Source organism: Chiloscyllium plagiosum, unplaced genomic scaffold, assembly GCF_037043375.1.
Source record: "Chiloscyllium plagiosum isolate Xiang-an unplaced genomic scaffold, Cpla_swu_hap1 HiC_scaffold_40, whole genome shotgun sequence".
NCBI lineage: Eukaryota > Metazoa > Chordata > Chondrichthyes > Orectolobiformes > Hemiscylliidae > Chiloscyllium > Chiloscyllium plagiosum.
This window is the reverse complement of record NW_028270178.1, coordinates 38,360,800-38,368,738: the sequence shown is the minus strand read 5'-3', so window position 1 is coordinate 38,368,738 and position 7,939 is coordinate 38,360,800. Positions and strand designations below refer to the sequence as shown.

The 7,939-nt window shown below is 44.0% G+C and overlaps 1 pseudogene; it reads left to right on the top strand.

The window, feature by feature from the left end:
- Window positions 1–1,022: 1,022 nt before the first annotated feature.
- Window positions 1,023–1,178, top strand: LOC122548162 (U2 spliceosomal RNA; annotated as a pseudogene).
- Window positions 1,179–7,939: the final 6,761 nt, after the last annotated feature.

The following is a 7,939-nucleotide window of genomic DNA, read 5'->3' as shown; positions in this document are numbered from 1 at the left end:
AGACAATTTGGCTCCAAAACATAAAGGGGTTAACAGGAGCGGGGTGCTCGTGGACTAATGGAAGCTATATTGACAGGACAGGCTGAGAGAACAACTCATAAAGAACACTGTCTCCTGATCCTTGTTCAAGTGAGAGAGACTGCAAGATCAATGAGGTATTGCTGTGTTTTTATAATGCACCAGTTCAGGTTCAACTGGAGCATTGTTTCCCGTTCTGGAATCCATACGATTGGAAGGATTGTGGAGAGAGTCGAGACAAGGTCAAACAGGTTTAAAGAAAGCTCCCGAGGATGAGCATATTCATTTCGAGTTGGAGCTGGTTTCCTGAGGAAGAACCAGCTGAAGAATTGCAAAACGTGCGCCCTCACCTTCCCCCCATCTCCGTCCAAAAGCCCAAAGGAGCCTTTCACATCCATTAAAGTTTCACCTGCACTTCCACCAATGTCATTTTGTTGTATCAATTGCTCCCGATGTGATCTCCTCTACATTGAAGAGACTGGACACCTTCTCTCAGAGCACTTTAGGGAATATCTATGGGACACTGGCACCAATCAACCCCGCCCCTGGCCACAAATTTCAACTCTCCCTGCCACTGTGCGGAGGACTTGCAGGTCTGGGCCTACTCCATGGCCACTCTCTCACCACCCGATGCTGGGAGGAGGAACTCCTCATCTTCTGCCTTGGGATCTTTCAACCCCAGGGCATCAATGTGGATTTCACCAGCTTCCTCATTTACCCTCCCCCACCTTTCCCCAATTCCAATCTTCCAGCTCAGCACCATCCTCATAACCTAACCTACTTGCCAATGTTCCTTCTCACTTATCTGCTCCAAGCTCCTCTCCGAGCTATCACCTTCATCCCCACCCCATTCACCTATTGCACTCTTAGCTACCTTCTCCCCAAGCCCAATCCACCTCCTGATGAAGGGCTTTTGCCAGAAACGTCGATTTTCCTGCTCCACAGATGCTGCCTGACCTGTTGTGCTTTTTCAGCACCACTCTAATCTTGATGATAACACCAGTATCTCTTCTCAACCTTTTGGCTAAGATCATGTGTAGTTCTGTTCTTGTCAGTTTTAATATCTGATATACTGCATATCTGAGTTAGGGACTGAATATTAATCTGACTTTTGCGCATCGTCCTGGTATTGAAGTCCTTCTGGGAATAGTGCACCCTCATTAAAGAATCCGAAAAGCAGTTTTATTTGTTCACTGTTGTGCGTGTTTGCTTTATTTCTCGTCTACCGAGTCTGTGTGCAAGAAAGCGTAAAAACAACCTTTTGGTCAAGTCAGACTCGTTTTCGTGCAAATCAACTCGTTGTATGTTACAATTCACCTGTCACTTTCTGCGTGTTCAGCCTTCACTCTCAATGTCATCACTTTATCCCTGATGCACGCCGCCCCTTCCCATCAAGTCCGAACAGCAGAAGTAAAACTAGCTCTACATAATGTCAAACGGCATTTTAGAAAACAAAATGGAGAAGATGAAGCTGTTGTAATATTCAACAGTTTGGATTTTGATGATGAGAATGACTCGGATGTATTGAACGGGAGATTTTGAGAACACTGTGAAGCAGGAAAACATCTGATGTTTTTAAAGCACATAGGTTCATAGAGATGTACAGCACAACCAGTCCAAGCTGACCAGATTTTCTATCCTAATCTAGTCCCATTTGCCAGTACGTGGCCCGTATCCCTCTAAACTCTTCCTGTTCATATGCTCATCCACTTGCCTTTTAAATGTTGTAATTTTACCAGCCTCCACCACTTCCTCTGGCAGCTCGTTCCACACATACATCATCTTCTGCATGAAAACATTGCCCCAAAGATTCCTTTTAAATTGTTTCCCTCTCACCCTAAACCTATGCCTTCTCGTTCTGGACCATCCACCGCAGGCAAAAGACCTTGTGTATTTACCCTATCCATGCCCCTCATGATTTTATAAATCCCTATAAGGTCAACCCTCAGCCTCTGACGCTCCAGGGAAAACACCAACCTATTTACCCTCTCCCTGTAGCTGAAACTTTCCAACCCTGGCGACATTCTTGTAAACTTTTAAGAATGTTTTTGATTAGAGTGCCAGAACAACCAGAATCAATAGATGTGTTTGCGACGGCTTTATTTACTCAGTTCAAAGGCCTGTGAGTTGAATCAGATTACATATTCACTGATGTGAGACACAATTGTGTGTGGTGTCACAAATGACCAAGTCAGAGTCATATTACTCCGACAGCCGATTCTCACATTAACCAGTCCAATAGATACTCGTGGAGCTGGCGAAATGAGCAGAGTTAAATAAAAGCACTGCAACAAAATGTAGACTTACTTGTCCACAAAGAATATTATTACTCTAAGAACACTAACTTTCCAGCGCCTGAGACATGTCCTGCTCAGGGATTGGCACAACATCTCTGCCTTTCCTTGGCTTTTTTGCACTTTGATGCCTCAACCAGAACCTAATAGTTCACAGTTTCACAGTGCCTGGTTAATTATCGCAGACATAAGCCAGGCAGCTTATTGTTGTGAAGGTGATAAGTCAAGGAGCTGGACTGTCAGGCACTTGGAGCATCATGGAATGCCCTGCCAGTAGCAGTGGTGGACTCCCCCTCTTTATGGGCATTTAAGCGGGCATTGGATAGGTATATGGAGGATAGTGGGTTAGTATAGGTTAGGTGGGCTTGGATCGGCGCAACATCGAGGGCCAAAGGGCCTGTACTGCGCTGTATTCTTCTATGTTCTATGTTCTAAAGCAGCAAACACACTGCACGTGCTTTATCCAAATTGTCACGTCTCAAGGCCTCAGGGTACCAGCTCTCAGTCAGGGTAAGAGAGACAGGATTCATTCATGAGATTCTGGCACAGTATGTCCAGGGACTTTGACATTGTTTGGGACAATCAGGATCAAGGAATCTGTTTCACTACAGTCCAGAGAGGTGGCCACACAAACTACTCATAACATCCCCGAAATGATCCGGTAGATTTTTCGATCCGGAATTCCCGTTCACCAATTCAGGTTGACTCCGTCCGTTCCTGTTTTTGGGAATCAGATCGATTAAGTTCTCAAGGAGGGTTTTGGGGGTCCCTGCAGTAGCAGTGAAGTTGGGGGAAGTCAGTTCTGGGCACTGCCTCTTGTAGCAGAGTGGACAGGATTTGTGGAAGGGGCGGGAAAGTTGCCATATTAGAGTTAAAGGGAGACAAGGACGTGGGTTACTGTGGAAGTGCGAGTTACCATCACTGTCCTAGTTTTGAAGTGGGGATAGTGCAGCGTGATGTTGTTATGGAAATCTACAGGCCTTGGGCTTGGGGATGGGTAATGTTATGAAGTGAAGTTTATAAATGTAAGTGCTGTGTGGGAAAGTACAGACGCTCATGGACCTGACGCACAGTGCAAGGAAGGAAGGAGAGTTAAGATGTCATGTTGCAGCTTTGTGAGACTTTCGTTTGGTTTCCCCTAAAGTGTTGCATTTAATTCCGGTCGCTACATTATAGAGAGGATGTGGAGGGTGCGGAAGTCGTTTCCCAAGATGCTGCTTGTATTAGAGAGTGTGAGCTATGAGGAGACTCTAGAAAAAACTCAGACTGTTTTCCTTGGATCAGCGGAGTCTGAGTGGAGACTCCGTAGAAGTCTGTAAAATTATGAGATGCATCAATAGAGTTGACAGTCAGAATCTCTTTCCCAGAATTGAAATGTCTTGAACTATGGAACATACATTGAAGGTGAAAGTGGGAAAGTTCAAACCAGATGTGGGGCAAGATTTTTATTCCACAGAGAGTGGTAGGTGTCTGGAACGTAATGTCAGTAATGGTAATGAAGGCACATATGATAGGGGTGTTTCAGGGGCTTTTAGCCCCAGAAGCAGATGGATGTGCAAGGAATAGAGGGATATGGAGCAAGTGACCATCAGCCAGCTGGAACGAACAGTTACTAAATAAATGAAGACAGAGGTGAATGCATTTGCAGGAATGGTGGACAGCAACCTTATCGAAAACATAGACTAGAAATCAGACAGTGTCATGATTTTTGTATTGGTCAGGAGTTCTCTCACTGCCATGGAGACCAGGGAACGTTCTGAAGAGACTGTGTTTCCCCATGGACAGCATCACAATTCTCACTAAGTTCGAGAGCAGGTCAGGAAAATGCAAGCAGAAATATAGCACAGGGCTCGTTTCCAACTTTTGTTTGGAGTTAAACCTTTCCTTTGATAAATTGAAATATTATATTGTTTCCAATAAACAAATATCGATTTGGAGCTGGAATACCTGTGGAAGAGTAGATTAGATTAGATTACAGTGTGGAAACAGGCCCTTCGGCCCAACAAGTCCACACCGACCCGCCGAAGCGAAACCCATCCATACCCCTACATTTACCCCTTACCTAACACTATGGGCAATTTAGTATGGCCAATTCACCTGACCCTGCACATCTTTGGACTGTGGGAGGAAACCGGAGCACCCGGAGGAAACCCACGCAGACACGGGGAGAACGTGCAAACTCCACACAGTCAGTCGCCTGAGGCGGGAATTGAACCCGGGTCTCTGGCGCTGTGAGGCAGCAGTGCTAACCACTGTGCCACCGTGCCACCCAGTAATAGGAACTGCAATTTTAATGGTGTGAAGACGTATTAACCAGGCGCTGAAAAACACATAAAAAGCCATATGATCTGAATGCAATTTCCCGAATTATAGACCATTCCACGCTCAATGTTCACAATTCAGTTTGCTCAATAAAGGATTCCCCTCCATCTCCAATTCTTATAGTCGGCCCATTGTTTTAGTCTGTCCTCCTAAACTGAAGATATGCTCTCTGAATAGATAAGCAGATTTATCATTCAAGTCAGCTGACCCTCAGTGACTATGAACTCAAAACTTTAATCCTAAATGTACCTCTCCAGATGCTACACCACTTCCTGCAGAATCCACAATATTTTACGTTTCTTTTTGATTTAGAATCTAGCTTGCACCCTTAACAATTGCTCCTGATCAATTACTTTTTCTATTCACTGCCTACTTATCCCACTTCAAAAAATGTTGATGAAATTTCGTTGAGCTAAAATGTTCACTGTGTGTATTCGCACCTGCCTGATCTGTTGAGTATTTCCGAGAATTAAGCCTTAAACATCGGCAAAGTCTCACAACGTCAGTCTATGTAAAGGTTTCCAGAATCAGCTGAAGATTTCTCCAGAACCAACCAGTAATCTATGGAAAGGTGATGTGCTCGCTCTCCTGGAATCGTTTGGTTTAAGTCCATTGGGAGACATTTCACATTAATTCTGTCAGATCAATGCTATTATTGATTCAATTCAAATTCAATCATTGATCAGACCGATTTTTATTTACGCATGATCTCCATCAGTGTATCAGGATCTCAGCATTATTCGCGTTTTTGGTCAGCATTGAGTCCAAGGTCATTAATATTCATTGCATAAAATTTCTTCCTCACGTTCTCCCTGTGCAACATCCCCAAACTGATATAAATCTCCTTTAATCCTTTAACGGTCAGCTAATGGAAACAGCTTCACTTTATTTACCTTCTGTTAACCAATCATAAACTAGTGCTCCCACTCTGCCAAATCTCCCCTCAATGCCGATTTCTACAACCTAACTTCTTCACTGAAATTTATCATTCTCCAAACCATCCTGGTAAATCTCCTGGGTCCACTGTCAGGAACCCTGTCATCCTTCCCAGTGTGTGGGGATCTCTAGTTTGCACAGACCGAGATGCTCTGTGTCCCTCTGGGTGATGTCATCACACAGTGACAATAATACGATGACATCACCCCATCCTGGGCATTCCCTCAGATTTAAGGGTTTTCTCAGACACCAGAGTTCGGATAGCTTTCCAGTTGCAGAGTCCACATGAAACTTAGCAGATTTTTTTCAAAAAAGTGAAATTCTTTCATTGCGTTTTGACGTTTTATTCACAATATTTTTCTTTTTGTCCTGTGCTCTGTTCCATGTGTAATGTTCCATGACTCTGTGGCTGTGATGTCTCCTTACTGTTGATCTGACTGTACGTTCATCCATTGCTCTGTCTGACCCGTACAGTTCCTGATCCCACATTGCCATTGCCTCCCGTCCACTGTCTTTAATAATGAGTGTATTTTAGCTCAGTGAGGAATTTAACTTCTGCTTATGCCAACTGTGTTTCACCGAGTTTTCCCCCGCTGCTCATGTGCTGCTAATTTACAATTTTTGTCTTCCTCAGTTTCTCTCCAGTCACAACTTTTTTTCCCAGCATGACAGTGCATTTCTCTTATGTTTCTGAGCTTATAGTGAGATAAAATTGCGCAGTGTTCGTATTCCCATCTGAAACATGAACTGTGTTTGTTTGATTTTCTCCGTACATACTGCCCAACGTTCTGAGAATATCCAGCACTTCCTTTGAGATGACAGATGTTCAGTAGCTGCAGAATTTTACTATTACTTGAGTATAGACGTTGCTCCCAGATCTGACTCTAACACAGACAGAGCAAATCAGTGCTTGATGTATCAGGGTGAACATTGGTGGCAGAACGTGACCCTGGTCTCCACTGCTGCTTCATTTACTCCGAGTCACTGAATCATTGAATAATTACCATACACAGCGAGCCTACTGAGCTCATTGTTTCTGTGGGAGCACTCTGCAAGAGGAAATCAACTTGTTCCGTTCCAGTGTCATCTCCTTGTATCAATTTTAGCAGCTAGAATGTCGGAAAGATCAGATTGAGCAGGTACGTACTTAGGAAGATCATGTTAAGCAGCTAGATTCTAGAAATGATCAGGTTAAATGGGCAGGTTCTAGGAAAGACCAGGTGAAGCATTCAGATTCCAGGGAAGGTCAGTTGAGAAAGTCGACTCGAGGGAAGATCAGATTGAGCAGGTAGATCCTCGGGAAGGTCAGTTGAGAAGGTCGATTCTCGGGAAGGTGAGTTGAAAAGGTCGATTCTTGGGAAGATCAGGCGGAGCAGGTGGATACTCGATAAGATCCAGTTGAGAAGGTGAATCGTAAGGAAGATCATGCTGAGTAGATGGATTCTAGCGAAAATCAGTTGAGCAGGTAGGTACGGGGGATGATCAGTTTGCTGAATAGACATTGTCCATAAAATGCAAAGCAACATTTTTCAGCAATAATATAGATGTCCTGAAGCTGTTTTTGCATTCATATTTGTAAATCTGTATTCTTGGAATTTGGGATTCACTGCCAAGAACCGCAGATGTCCCCATTCCCCAGGTGTTTGTGGGGAACATGGTATTTAACCTTTGACTAGCTGCAGTGTGTGTGGTGAAAGTGGTTCCACAATGCTGTTAGGTCAGGACCTATAGATTATTCACCCAGTGGTGATGAAAGAGCATCATCTGTCCAGATCTACAAACCCCTTCATCTCAGTCTGGTCCCAAAGAACACAGTGTTGTGTGTAGGCCCACATCAAGGGGAAGGATACCTTTACTGAAAGGCATTGGTCAATCAGTTGGGCTCTTTTTTAATGACAATCAGCAGCTCCTATGGTTGCTTCATTTGAGTTCCGATCCCACTAATTATCTGGTTCATTCATCGCAGTTTTTTCTCACACTTCTTTTTAATACATTCATGGTATGGGGACCCCGCTCAGGATGTGAGGATATGATGTCCCTTGCGAATTTCCCCAGAGGGCAGGTCTGGATTCATACGGAGGACAGACCAGTGGAGGATGGCAGATTTCCTCCACAAAATGAATTTTGTTAACTAGATGGGGGTTTCTGACAAGCAGCAATGATTTCATGACCATGAGATGCTTTATCCCAGGTTTTTAATGAAAATAGATTTCACCTACGTCATAGCAGGATTTAGTCCAGGTCCCCAGAACATCACCTGGGTCTCTGGATTAATAGTCTCGTGATAATCCCACAATGCCATCACCTCGCTGTTATAATAAAGTTGAAAATAATTTACAGTCTATCACAGAGGAGGATTTGTAATCGGA